The sequence below is a fragment of the Dermacentor silvarum genome, chromosome 10 (assembly GCF_013339745.2).
Source record: "Dermacentor silvarum isolate Dsil-2018 chromosome 10, BIME_Dsil_1.4, whole genome shotgun sequence".
Classification (NCBI taxonomy): domain Eukaryota; kingdom Metazoa; phylum Arthropoda; class Arachnida; order Ixodida; family Ixodidae; genus Dermacentor; species Dermacentor silvarum.
The window spans coordinates 49,484,641-49,499,626 of NC_051163.1; the positions used below are offsets into that span (position 1 = coordinate 49,484,641).

Genomic DNA, 14,986 nt, shown 5'->3' on the forward strand with positions numbered 1-14,986 from the left:
TGAAGCCTTTTACTTTGCCGCGAGCTCACGTCCCTCATAGTTAGCGCCGAGACGGCCCCTTTACAGGCGGGAGAAGGATTCAAAGTTCTCAACTGCCTAGACTTCCCTCTGATAAATTAGTCGCACACGTTTTTACAGGTGTCAGTGTAGCGCGCAGATGCGGAAAGCCTACCTCGTGAGATGTCGTGATGATACAGCACGCTAAACATAAAGCATTTCATTGTTTGTAAGACGGGCGTTTATTTGCAATGACTGTAGCAGGAAAATCTGCCACACTTTCACTTTTGTTTTGCATTTATTTAAGCACCTTTCTTAGATACGCCCCTTCAATAGAGTGGCAATAAATTCACCGACGGAACATTCAAGTTACACAGGTTCTGTTCCTCTTGTCGTCGACCCTGTAGATTCGAACACCTGCAAGCAGAGAAACTCGCCTTCAATGTTGTACAAGGCACTGACACATACGTTTTCGATACTAGAGTGCCTGAATGCATGTTCGCTATTCGAGTGAGCGTGTGTTTTAATTTTCGCTTGACATTATCGCGACAGAACGTTTTGAATCAATGTTACCCGTGCATCATATATGAGATGCATGAATAAACGCACTGCCCCGCGCTCATGTCGAAGCTCCCCCAGCTACGCAATTTGTCAATGCAACGCTTCTGCCTCACATATATAAAGTTTCTTTTGAGTTGTCACTAGTTTCTCACTTGTTAAGTTTTTCATTTGAAACAGCGCCCTTGTAAACTCTTTCAATGATTACTTCCTATCATTTTTTTTTACCCCAGGTAATGGAAACCAACCATTCATGAAACCATCCGACCGTACACAAATAAGACCACCAACAGTCGCCGAGCTAGGTGTACCTAACCTCTTAATTATAAAACATCGATACAAAGGACGGTATGGCTCCTGACGCCTGACAAGTTGCCAATCAAGTGTCTCAAGAAGCATGTTCAGTGGGTGGCTAAGTACTTATGCCTAATCTTCACTAAATCCCTAAAGGCATGCACTGTTACCACAGAGTGGAAAACTGCAGTATAATTACTTATATGAAAATTAGGCAGAAAATCTGTCGTTTGAAATTGCAGAGCGAGAACACCAACTAGGTGTGTATGTAAACTATTCGAGCATGTAACATTAAAAAACGAAACTATATACTTGGAAGCAGAACATATCGTGTCTACTACCCAACATGGTTCCCGTACGCGCCTACAAACAATTACTCAGCATGTCAAATCAATATGTAGCCCAAGTCATTGATACCCCCGAGCAAATCCATCAGATTTTTTTTTAGATTTCAGTAAAGTATTCGGTAAAGTAAAGTATTTAACAACAAAAAACTTCAACAACAAAAATTCAGGTTAACATTTTGAGGTGGTCTCATTGTTCATTAAATTAAAAATTACTTCAGTAATCGGTCCCAATTTGCACCAATACGTGACCTCCCTCTACATTACCAGCAGATTATCAGCTGTATCACAAGGTGGTGTTATTCATATTTAGTCCCTATTTTATTAATAATAATATACCCCTCTTTACTAATGCAAAAATCAGGCTCATTACAGATGCCTGCGTTATTTACCAAGAAAGTAATACATTTCCACACCACCTAAAGCGGAATAGTGCATTAGAATCTGTGCACAGGAGGTGTAAAGACTGTGCAATGTTGGTAAATGTCTGTTTTTTTTTAAATAACTTGCAGAAGCCACACGTCTAACTTACCTTACACTATTTACAAGTCCCTTGAACAAATCAACCAATGACAAATGTTTGGGTGTAGTATTTGCGAATGTTCTGAGATGGGAGACGCGTCACCAACCTTACTAGCACAGACTTGAAGCGAATACCCGTAATTAAAACACTCTTTTGACTTCCACCGAGAGATGACTAAAGCCGCTACAGTTACTGAAAAAGAACTGCTTACTTTAAACTTTGCCTAACTTTCTTCGAAGAATCATTGAGGTTATTTTTTTTAATATAACGCATGTATACCTTGTCCTTAGTTAACAGGGGTGCTGCACAGAAGACGGCTTTCGTCAGTCCTGACGGTCTGTATAAGTTTAACTTCACGCCGTTCGGATTGTGCAACGCCCATGCCACTTTAGAACGGATGACGGATAACATCCTTCGTGGCTACTAGGGGAATACCTGCCTCTGCAGCCTTGACGCCATAGTCGTTTTATCTCGAGATTTTCCAACTCGCCTTGTTCGTCTTCGTGCGATTCTCACGGGCCTCACCTCTGTTGGCCTCCAACTTAACATAAAGAAGTGCCATTTTGCTGCGTGCCAACTCACGATACTAGGTCATGTCGTCTGCAAGGACGGCGTTCTTCCGGACCCCGCGAAGCTCCATATCGTAGCCGTATATCCCAAGCCCAATTCCATGAAAACGCTTCGAAGTTTAATTGGGCTGTGATCGTATTTTCGCGGATTGGAAAAAGGGCTCATGGGCCCCTCCGGGGAAAACGACGTCTACAAAGGTCCTGTGCGAAAAAGCACTCTTTTGCAGGCTGTTGACCATCGCGTTTCTTTCTGTGTCGAATTGTGGGCATAGCCAATTAAATATTCAATGTAGCCGATATCACCACAGAACGCACAGAGCGGGGAAGCGCAACGTCCAGTCTTTAATGACCAAGCCGGGTACGCGGAGTCGGTTCTGATGCGGTACAACTGCATCGTTTCCTCGCGAGTAAGTCCATGGATCACACAGATTTGGTGTGGAGTCTTGTAGGTCGCCCCAAATTGATGTGGGATTGCATCCTTAGAGTTCTGCAAAATGCTTGTCGCCCTCAGTTTTGGGACACATGTCAGCGCTAGGCGTGCAAAAGCGTCAGCTTTTTCGTTTGCTTCAATTCATACGTGGGATGCGATCCATTGAAATTTTGCATTGAATTCCTTGCGCATTTGATCTGTGATCTGTGCTAGAGATTGCCTTGTAAAGTTCTCTCGATGTAGGCCAAAATGTAATCGTTGTAATGCTGACTTTGAGTCCGTCAGCACCACTATATCTCGTGCAGAACATGCCCGTAGTTTTCGAAAGGCCATGTGGTAATTGCGGTGATTTGTACTGCTGCAGACGAAACTACGCGATCCAGGCGGCCAGACCTTGATGCATCAAGGGTCGTACAGAATGCCGCTGTACGGGCATACAGAATGACGCTGCGCAGCTATCTGTTTGTGCACACACCGACCCGGTTGTGTACGCTTGTAGGTGGCTTTGATAAGTTGTGCTCATGGTACAGTACAAGGAACTTAGCTTCGGCAGTTGTAATGGCCCGTTTTGCCGGTAGCCAGGGTACAGTGAGGCTGCAGGTAACGTCCGAAAAGGACCATGGTGGGTCGATACTACCCCCGCTTAGGCCATTCCAATCCTAAAGATCGGAAGGTGTTCAGCGCCGCATGGAAGTGGGAGTGAGTTCTTGTTCTTAGCCGCCGGAGAAGAGCCGTGTCTCGGGTGACTCGCCCAGCCTTAATAGCTGCGTGAACAAGGCCTAGATACCAAAAGGGGGGAGTGTAAGAGACTGCTTCATTAGTAACCTTCTTGTCTGAAGTTTCCCGAGGAACTCCCATCGCCAAGCGAAGTCCCTTTCTATATACTGCCTCCGAGCGCTCGAATTGACTCGGTGATGGGGATATGAGCTGCAGCTGATAGAGAATGCGGCATTCCGTGTAAGCATGGACATTGGATTGCTTCCCCAACGTACACCTGCCAAGCAACGAAGTGCGTTGAGTCCTTGCACTGACTGCAGCCACAACACTTACGACCACGCATCGCCACAGGGGCTTGTTTTTTGTGGTGATGCCCAGGAAACGCACACTAGTTGCGCGACGAATTGGATGCCCTATGATAACCAGCGTCAGACGAGTTGAAGCCTCAATCCCGTAATGTTCTTTTCCTCTGTGGATATTGTAATTCCTTGCGTATTTTAGTTGGACTTCACCTTTCACTTCTGCCATTTTCTTATTTCTCGATTAAATGTATTGTATACAGTGCCATTTATCTTGCTTAATGCGGCACTAACGGCCATTTTATAACATACAATGTTTATATTTGCAAAGGCCACTAGTTCGAACTCTAATTAGTCTTTACCAAATTAAAGATTGCACTTCATATACTTTTATTTCTAACTTGGTGCCACCTCTGAAACATTAAAATAGGGTTCCAGAAAAGTAAGTAACGGTGTTTCAACCTTTTGAAAGTGCCCGGCAAAAGTTTCGATTAATCGAATAATCGATGAAAAACCATGCATGCATCAAAAGCGATTAATCGATTAATGGCTAAAATGATGAATGATTATTCATTATTCGAATAAAAAGATTAATCGACCATCCATATTCAATAGCCCACGCGTCTGAGCCGCAGATCCGATTTCGACGATCAACGAGTATGTTCGCCGCCATCATTGTGCTGAGCGTTCCATGTTTTTCTAGAGTATGACTTGATTTTCGTGGGGGCAGGTTTGCCCAATAGACGGTTTCTTCTTGACTTGTACTCAGCGAATGCGTCCCTGATACTGCTAACGGGGCCGTCTCTTCATTGTAGCGGTATGCATATGCCTCCTTACATGTCGACATTAGTTCTCCCAAGTACTGTTATCATTGTTTTCTGGGATAATGCCAGCAGTTGCTAATATTATTACCTGATGTTACAAAATTTAGAGAATTTTGTTGTAAGCGCCAACTTTTTATTTTAATGTTTTCAGCACCAGCAGGAAACTGAGGGAAAAAAGGAGTTCTGCGCCCTTCATTTCTTTACCGTCGTTGCTAGCCATCGGGCACCATAAGGAACGGCATCCTTGGAGGAAGTTCACTTTTTTTTTCTTTTTTTTTTTTTTGAAGCTACATAGCTCCGGTCCAATTCCGATGCCGCCTATTCAAATACATGTAAAACGCAGAAACACCTGTCTGGGATTACCATTACGTCTATTTTAATTAAACTTGCTGTATTTGAGAGTGAAAGTTAAATTGTAGTGACTTGCAAGCAAAATATTGAATTAAAGCCTGATTTTTGTAATTAAAATTGGTATGGTTGAAAAAGATTGGAAGAATGAGGTTTACAAATTTCTAGCTCTGCACCTAGAGCAGATATCACAGTTCTTTAAACTGCATGGGCTGGAGCATCCCTTGCGGAAAAAATGATTTTATCAATTTATATGCTACGTAAATTTGTTACATCGTTTACAGTGGTCTTAAGAAAGTGCTACTCACATATTAGTCGTCTATTTGAGAGCCATGTATAATACATCGACTTTGTTCGCTTTAGAAGTGCTTTTAGATGCAATTTATAGATTTGTGATGTCGTTTTTGATCGCTCTCGCTTTCTGACAATTTGCGATCTTGCACAAAAATTTACCGCCTGTATCGGAAATTCACTACCAACAGCCATCTTGATTTTGACTTTCTCTCTCAAATGCAACAAGCTTTATCAAATTTACTGCAGTGGTAGTGAGAAAAACTATTTCTCCTTTCCGATGTATTTAGATAGGAGACCTGAGCTAAAGGTTCCTCTCAGTCAACTTTCTTTGAGGCCTCAAAAAACACTTGGAACGAGTATAACCATATAAAGCCAACAGACACAACAGACAACAGAAACCGAGGAAAACATAGCGCAAATTAACTTAACTTGAAATGTAGAAAATTACGATAAAAAGAGAAGTGAAAGTGAAAAACAGTACCTTGCCGCTGGTGAGAGCCGAATCCACTAACTCCGGATTACGTCTGCGTTGGACTTGAAGTTGTGCTACTGCTGCGGCCATCAATCCAGCCACCATCTTGGGTATTTGTGTGTACTATATCTCCACCTGGAAGTGCTTCCCAGCACCACTCAGAACGATAATGTGCGGATGTGGCACATCTTATCTTTTGCCCGATTGAGTGGCGTAACACGTGGACTTATAGCAGCTGGCGCGTGGCAAATGAACACTCGCTTGTTACCAAATGGCATCAAGGCTACCAGATTCGAGACGCTCGCTATAATTGAACTAGGAGAAGGGAAACCTAGTTTCCCCGTTGTTTCAACTTTTGCACAAATGTTTCTGTATTTCAGTCTCAACCATGGCTAATTTCACATAGTTTGCAATGGCTGCATTGCCTATTTAAGATGATCGTGATCAACAAAAAACGAGAACTTCGGTACCCTTTCTACGACGAGTATCGTGCCGCCCAGGAATATATTACGCGAACACTTTGTCAAAAAGCCTAGTACGAGCCTAGATACTACGAGTGCACTATATATATATATATATATATATATATATATATATATTGCATTCCCTGTCAGTTTTCTCCTTTTGAGAAGGATTGGGGCGTTGCCTATGTCATTACGTCGCCTGGCTTCAATGTTGCGTTTATTATTTCAGCGGAAACAGACAAGAGTTGCTGGCAACACATACTTCCGGTTGCTGTTACTATTCGCACATCCAGAGTCCGTTACTCGTGCTGGCAACAATGTTCGTAAAGACGAAGATGTCTGCCATATCCAGGGTGACATTTCCGGCATTTTCGCTTGTTGATGTTACACTCTAGTGATGTGCTCAAGTTTCTCATGTCGCGTCGAATCGATGTATTTTGTCGAAGCCTAAAGGGTCTTTGTTGTCGGTCACCTTATGTTGACAGATCACACTGATTTAAGCGGCGAAATTACGAAAATAGCTGTGCTGTGAGCCGCCTCAGAATTTTGTAAAGAGACAACCATTTTTTTATCGCGATAGCAATTATATGGACACCCGAAAGTGGATTTCTGCCGTCGGCGTCGCCGTCGCCGTGAGGTTCCGTATGACGTCAACGGCGATGAAGTCGTCGCCGCGCTCCGGACGCTGTATGTGCGAGTGAAAGGTCGCGAGGGACGCGCGCTTTTATTAATCGTCTCTTTCCTCCTTTACAATCACCATATAAAGAGAGCAACCGCGACTTCTTGGGCCGTATTCTGAGACGTTCCACTTCGGCGATATTTCTTTTTCGCTTTCAGGCGCGCGATGATTGGCTCTTTTAGCAAAATTGGATGAGGTGATTGGATGGTTGAGCCCGACGTCATTCAATTTTGCTCAACCAGCCAATCAGCGCGTGCCTGAAAGCGAAAAAAGAAATGTCGCCGTAGTGGAATGTTTCAGAATACGGGCCCTTCCATCGCGCGAAAGGCCGTGGGGGTACGGGAGAGAGGGAGGGAAAGCGACGTTTAGCTGCGGCACCAAATGCGTATTTATATAAAAATGTAACGAGGTGAGAAGGTAGGTAAGATTTCCGACGCTGCTCGATGAGTGTCCCATTCTGATCTCGTCGAAAGCCTCCGACCCGCCCCCAGAGGCCCTGGCAGCAGTCACACCAACGCCGCGCGCGTTCGGTGCGAACGCGGGCAAAACGCCGACGGCGTCGACAACAGTTCTGCGCGTTGCTGGTGCTGCTGCATGTCCAAGTTTATACAGCTGATAAAACTACTATCCTTACTCCGTATAGCTCTCTACTAATTTGCTATCGCAATTGATGCTTCGCCTTTCGGGTGAAACTGCGACATTTTTGTTGTTGTTGGTAGTCGTCTTTTTTAGGGGTGTGAAAAGCTTACCGATCAGAGTGTCCAACACTGGGGAACATATTATTGCGATAGCAATTATATGCACACTCCAAAGCAGATTTCTGCCGTCGGCGTCGCCGTCGCCGTCGCCGTCGCCTTGAGGTTCCGTATGACGTCAATGGAGATGAATTCGTCGCCGCGCGCCGCCAAACGCGGTATGTGCGAGTGAAAGGGCGCGAGGGACGCGCGCTTTCACGGGGAGTGAACGCACGGCGGAGAACAAACGCGCGATCTGTGCCGTGCTCCCTTAAGGGCTGCAGAAGTAGGCGTCTCTTTCCTCCTTTACAATCACCATATATGTAGAGCAAACGCGCCTTCTTCTGACGCACGAAAGGCCGTGGGGGGGGGGGGGGGGGGGGACGGAAGGGAGGGGACGTTTAGCTGCGGCACCAAGTACCTATTTATATCAGAGGCTCCAGCAACAGTCACCAACGCCGCACGCATTTTGTGCGAACGTGGGCAAAACGCCGACGGCGTCGACAACAGTTCTGCGTGTTGCCGGTGCTGCTGCATGTCCAAGTTTATACAGCTGATAAAGCTACTATCATTACTCCGTATAGCTCTCTACAAATTTGCTATCGCAATTGATGCTTCGACAACTTTTTTTATTAGAATTTTACGTACTGCAGTCGCGATCGTGATCATGTTGTCGTATGACAGAAGCATGTTGGAAACACTGTTAGGTGAGCGCGATAGTAATTGAACGCCAGGATTTTTTGGGAAGCAGTAGAACATGCGAGTACTGCTATTCATGCAGCGCTGGTAACCATTAATGGCACAAATATAGTCGATGATGTTTTGTGTCTTACAGGGAGACCACACAACCAGGAGTACATATGTACTCGCGAACTGGCGCTCATAGAGAAACACTCGCGTACGACGCCGTCAACTGAGGGACGACACGGCTCGGCAGTTAGTTGCACTCACTACGACGACGGCAACGCTTCTCATTATCGTGAACGTTCTTTAGCTCGCTATACGCATTTAATAAAGCACGAACGTCTACGTAACACCAGGCTGCGGTTTTGGACAACAAGTATGGGGCACTTAATAACCGTGGACTTACGTTCTAATCTGATTGCATATATCTCAATGGCCAACTTTCACCGGAAGTTGGCTCCACGCACCGTTTTTTCCAACTTTCTGATCCAAATAAAAAAAAACATAATTCCTACTTAAATCGCGAACAGCATACCAGATTCTCGCGCTATAAATCATGGTCTCTTCATTTGTACCAACATCTCAAGGCACATTCAGGGTGGCTGTGGGTCCCTTTAAAGATAAAGAACTGTTCAAGCGAGCCACACGTTGAAAATGGCAAGTGTTTGGGCATAGCGAAGCTCCCTGAAAGATGTGCAAATTCTTCTGCGAGGCTTTTCTCCACTTGTACAGTTAAGGTACTTAGTGTTTCTAACCTTCATACTCAACTGCGTTCTGCCGAATCGTGTTGCAGCATATCACATATAATTCTGCAAAATATAGGCAGTTACGTCTATTGTCCTTGCATTACCTAAATACGCATCTTGCACACTAATAAAATGAATCGAAAAACTGTAAAGTTATCTGGTCAGTGTGTCTTGGAATGAAAGCAAATGAGAGCTGTCTATTTCAATCGGAATAGGTAAGCTGTTCACAAGATTCTGTAACGATGAAGTGCGTATTGGTGGAAGCGCCTGTAATGGCCAGCAGTAAATTACGCTGAAGAGGAGTCATTTATGATCGGAATTTAGAGGTAGGAGAAGTTGGCCACCAAAGTGGTGATGCGTAGATGATGCGTAGGCGTAGAGTACGACTGTCACAGACCCCGTGGACGAGGCGCAGATGCCGGACCAAATTCCAAAGCCGACTTATCAGCTTCCGAAAATAATTCCACGAAAGCAAGGACAATTAGTATTGGCCCCTCTGGTGCGCCAGCGAACGCTGGTTGTTGTCCAAAGGCCGAGTCAGAGCCCAGAGTTGTCAAAACACAACAAAATATATTCTTCACACAAGGCAGCTACACTACACACGAGCACACTTAAGCTAGCGATATCTCAATACAATTCAGATGGGTATTCACAAAACACAGGAATATAATTAACGACAAGCACTAAGAGTCCAACACTTAAAGTATAAAATGAATAGGAACACTAAGTGTCCAATCGTATTCACCCGTGCTGGTCTTCAGTAGGACGATCTCGGACGTAGCTCGGGGCAAATCTCGAAGAAGGAACTTCTGGAAATGCAGACGCTCGATGAACTCGTCGACTAGCTTGCCGGGGAATCCGCTTCTTCCGCCGACGGTCAGTCTCCATGTTACATCTCTTCACCGGAGCAGTCTCGTCCCTTCTTATTCTCGCATGGCGGTTATATAGCGGTCACAGGCGTTCTCGAGCCTTCCTATCGGAGTCGTGCTCCCGTAGCATGGCCAAAGCCTGGGAATCTTCTAGTCCATTTTCGCATCTTCGACCGCCGCCGTCGGAGCGTCGTCGACGGGAGGGGGGGGGGGGGGGTTGGTGAGTAATCTCTTTCTCTCTCGACTCGCCGGATGAGAAGGTGTGTCGGCGTCCGCTCTCTCTCTCTCTCTCTTTGGTTATCGTCGCCTCGACGTCTAGACTCCGTTGATCGCGTCTGCCGTTTGAGGCGTATGCGCTCTCCCCCTCTGTTGATGTTGCCGCGGGGCCGGCGTGTTCTTTCGCTGGCTTGCGTGACACGCGGCGCGCGCTTTGGTTACGCGCTCTTTAGTGACAAGGACCTGCTGGTATAACAGGTGAATATCGGCTGACGAAATTGAATATAGCATTTCGAGAACTAGTACCATGCGGGAGGAAAGATGGTTGCCATTATTGTGACAGGCAGTGGCGCCATTCTGCTTGTTGTACTGCAAAGCATTCGTGCTATTCCGCCATCTCGTCGAAGTGAGCAACTGCTGCGCCTTTTCTGATGCGTCGTCATTCCTTGTTAAGTTTGTCAGCCGTACGTATGCTAGTCCGGAGGTGAACCACTGAAGGGGCTCATCGGTATGGCAACAGCCTGAGTGTTCAAAGCCGTAATTATCTCCTCAGCGACACTGTCTCTGTTGTACTTCGTGTCGCACCTGACGGAAACAAGACGGCATGGTGACCGTGGTACGGTCACGTCTTAAAGTATACGTAACCACGGGAGCTGTACCTGTGCACTTTGCTCTACAGAAAAGGTTTATATACCGTAAGGTAGATTGATGACGGCACCGTATTCCCGCAAGAAGCCCATACCCAAGATGACACCTTTGCAACAGTCGGGAAGAATAACAAATGTTGCGACGAATGCTGAATCACTCCGCTTTGATCTTTTAGTGAATTCACCTGCCTGTGTCAGTAGCTGGCTTCCTGTGTTTGGCTCTGGTGGTGCAAAACCTTGACTGATTTCTTGGCGTACAACTCCAGCGACCGACGTTACTACCAGAAATCCTTCCATCCAGAGTTCCGGGTGTTCTAAGGGTGTGCAGAAGGAAATGTTCCTGTTTGCCAAACACTGCAAAAAGGAATTCTTATTCAGTGGTTGATACTCAGCAGTATACTGGACACGGCGGTATACGGTATACTGGACACGGCGAATAAGCTGCCTTGCACGCCCGCTTTTCAAATGTACCCCATCAACGTGATACCCAAATAAATAAAGACACAGGCAGATACATGGTTTCCGTTTTTCTATATAGAACATAGTCTCCCGCCAGTGACAATCTTCAGACAAGGTGGTAGGCGCACCGTACGAAGCAGACTGCTGGCGTCGGGGCCGAATGTGAGAGGGGCGTAGACGTGACGTATACTTATTCGGTCGGAAGGCGACAAACAAGATCGGTTTCTTGTCATTCCATAGTTCGATCAAGCTTTTATGGTAAAATGTAAGCTACGCACCTTAATGCGAATAACTGTATTGGCTTAAATACCAATTTCTTCATGTAACCTCACTTCGGACAAGTCACGCATCCTTGTCATCGCAGACTCCTTGACTCCGCTCATCACCCTATAAACCACAAACATTGCGGGGATATCCATTAGATCTTTCAGTTGGATATTCAATACCTCCTATAGAGGTTGAGATTGCTCTAGTTTACGTGAATCCAACGTTTGTATCACTGTCAAAGGTCATCTTGTTTACGTCAAAATAGACTTTATATAGATGTCCTTGCTGGATATTTGCTACATTGTTAGGATATTAGTGTGCGACTGAAATGCGCTATCCATACATTACCAAAATGAAATTTTGTACACTCACGTAAATGTGCGGGAACTGAACATAAATTTCAAACATGTTGCCGAAAAAAAAGAATTTACTCGGTAAGCAAGCGCAAGAAGTGGACAATGAGTGGCGCGTTTAGTGTTAACGGTTTGCTTTAACACGAAGCGCAGAAAACTGCCCTTCAGTGTATGAGCCTGTATATAAGAAAAAATATCGCAGTTTCACCCGAAAGGTGAAGCATCAATTGCTATAGCAAATTAGTAGAGACTTATACGGAGTAAGGATAGTATTTCTATCAGCTGTATAAACTTGGACATGCAGCAGCGCCAGGAACGCGCCGAACTGTTATCGGCGCCGTCGTCGTTTTGCCCGCGTTCGCACCGAACGCGCACGGCGTTGGTGACTGTTGCCAGGTAGGGAGCCTACATGCAAGCGCTGTTAAAACAGCGCTTGCATGTAGGCTTCCTATTGCCAGGGTCTCTGGGGGCGGCTCGGAGGTTTTCGACGAGATCAGAATGGGAAACTCACCGAGCAGCGTCGGGAGTCTTTACCACCTCCTCGCCTCGCCATGTTTTTATATAAATACGCATTTGGTGCCGCAGCTAAACGTCGCCTCCCCTCCCTCCCTCCCTCCCGTACCGCCACGGCCTTTCGCGCGACGGAAGAAGTCGCGTTTGCTCTTTACATATGGTGATTGTAAAGGAGGAAAGAGACGCTTAATTCAGCAGCCCTTCAGGCAGCAAGGCGCAGAACGCTCGTTTGTTCTCCGCCGTGCGTTCGCTCCCCGTGAAAGCGAGCGTCCCTGGCACCCGTTCACTCGCACATACAGCGTCCGGCGCGCGGCGACGATTTCATCGCCGTTGACGTCATACGGAACCTCACGGTGACGGCGATGGCGACGCCGATAGCAGAAATCCTCTTTGAGTGTCCATATAATTGCTATCGCAATAAAAAGGAAACTGGCGGGGCTACATCGCTTATCAGGGCCTTTGTTTAGATTGCTTGCTATGTTAGATACCTCTTTCGAAGCACGCGCTATGTTACAGGCGCAGCATGCCGAACACCACACAGGAAGATGAATGCATCGCTTGCGCACATATTAGCGAAAGGCAGCCCGCCACAAGGACTTGCAGAACACGTTCGCTTTTGGACCTTTTGGTAAATTGAATCAGAAAACAGGAGAGTAAATGAACACATACGAGACGCATACTTGATTGCTTCAAACAATAATTTGAACGAGTGAGATAACATGTTTCTTTCATAGGAATACTAGAAAACAATCGGCAGAGACACGTAGGACTGCTTACGCATGGGAATGCGAAAGCAATGTTCCGTTTTCAGACCTCAAAACGTCATGAACGCGCTAACTTTGGGCGCTCATGATGAGGTGCCACCTCTCCCCCTTTGGCTGCGCCGTTACGTACTCAAGGACGCAAGCATTCGGTCACACCTTTAGTCAGCCAGATGGTTGCGACGTGACGTGTGCGTTGACGCAGGCACGCACGCAAAGCGGTGAACTGGACTAGTTTGTACAATGTAAAACAGATAAAAACCATCCGCAACACACGAGAGACCGGCTGAATATGACGACGGGGACTAGCCGGAACTTGCAGCTTAACGATGTACACTTCAATGACGAAATATACCTGCCGGCAATCCAAGTGGCACATGCGCAAACTGCCATCGCAAGACGCCAATTGTTGCATATAAGCTGCGGCAGGTGCAAATGCTAGATTAACAGGCAAGGTTAGTGGATTCGTGTAGGCTGTTGTCTCCCGCGCCTTATATTGGGGTTAGCGTAATCAAGTTTTGGAGACCCGTTGAAACGTTCGCTCGCCGCTAAGGCAGCTCTTCATCTCGCCAGCGTTGTGACGTTGAGTTGCTGCGGTCATAGTGAGATCTGATCAAGTGTGCCGGTGCGCCTGTGACACCGCGCTCGCTAATTTAATCATTAAGGGAATGTTTATTGCAGTTTACTTGGCCGATAAAACTTACTTCCTGTAGTGGCCTAATGCTTTACTACCCCTATCTATGCTTCGCCATTTGGGCGAAATTGCGACATTTTATTGCTTTTGTTAAAACATTTAAATTAAAGGCGTGTACTCCCAACAAAGTTCCTAACTGCCGGTTTGAGCGCGATAAGATTTCGGGATATGGCTGAAAATATCGGCAAAATCTTCCTTATAATAACCGGGAAAACTAATGAGGACTTGTGAGGTGGCCAAAACGTACCGCTGCCTCAAGTACTGACTACTAAGGTGCGTTTATAAGGACTACTACGTCGTATGGAAGAAATGATAATGAATACTTCTTCTAATGTGTCCAACGCATTAGTGAATAATTGTAAAAAATGTGGTTGATCCCTCTTATATAGGAATCGGTATAGAACACGAAAGTGAAACGTGTAAGACGAAGCACGTAACTGACACACTAATACAACGCGCAAGACAAAGCACGTAACTGAATCGTCACCGAGTCAAATCAGCGCGTACAGCGCGTCGTAATTGCAGCCTCCGCGATCAACTTCAGAAACATTTTCAGAGCTAATTGCGGAGGCCACGCTCCGCTGTGCTGAGTACGGTGAACGCCACCTAGGTGGCGTTGGTAGTGCTTCTTGATGCCAGCGTCCCTTCGAATGCTGGCATCGAGGCGTCGTAGTGCTGAGACCACCGAAGTGTTCACTGTCGGTGCGCGTTAGTGTCATAATGCAGTACTTCTCTTTTCTGCTCGTAGGCGGCGGCACCGCCCCGAGCAAGAGCGCGGGTACACGGAGGAGTGTTAGATATATAAGGCGCGTCTGTGTAGCTCTCTGCAAATGCGTTTGTGGCGCAATGGGTTAAACGCTCGGCGATCTATCGTCGCGGACTGAGAGGTCGTGGGTTCGATTTCCAAATTTTGCATGTTTGTGGAACTTTTTCTTCTGGTTTCTTTCTTTGTATTATGTTCGTGTACATTGTAAGCTGACGTATTTCCGTGACGGAAATACGTCAGTGAAGTCTTGGTGGACCCCGGCATAAAACACTTTCGTGTTAAAAAAAAGTGCATGTATACCGCATGAAGTATCCGGTTCCCAGATTGACGCCAGATTGCCAGCTCCTCAGGAGGCTGATTGAGTCTCAAGCCACGCAGAAGATACGGTACGACAGCCGACATCGGGACGTTCGATTAACACCTGGCTCCGTTGTCCTCCTATGGACACTATGTCGCCGCATGGGC

At 46.2% G+C, this 14,986-nt stretch overlaps 2 protein-coding genes and 1 pseudogene across 2 annotated transcripts in view; 1 reads left to right on the plus strand and 2 right to left on the minus strand.

Moving 5' to 3' along the window:
* LOC125941016 (putative uncharacterized protein DDB_G0271606) overlaps positions 1 to 2,175 on the minus strand; it is a 3,976-nt pseudogene extending 1,801 nt beyond the window's left edge.
* Positions 1 to 14,986, plus strand: part of LOC125940981 (uncharacterized) — a 508,491-nt gene that overhangs the window by 173,605 nt on the left and 319,900 nt on the right. The gene's annotated exons all lie outside the window — the stretch shown is intronic.
* Positions 1 to 14,986, minus strand: part of LOC119431215 (uncharacterized) — a 635,270-nt gene that overhangs the window by 55,869 nt on the left and 564,415 nt on the right. The window lies entirely within an intron of this gene.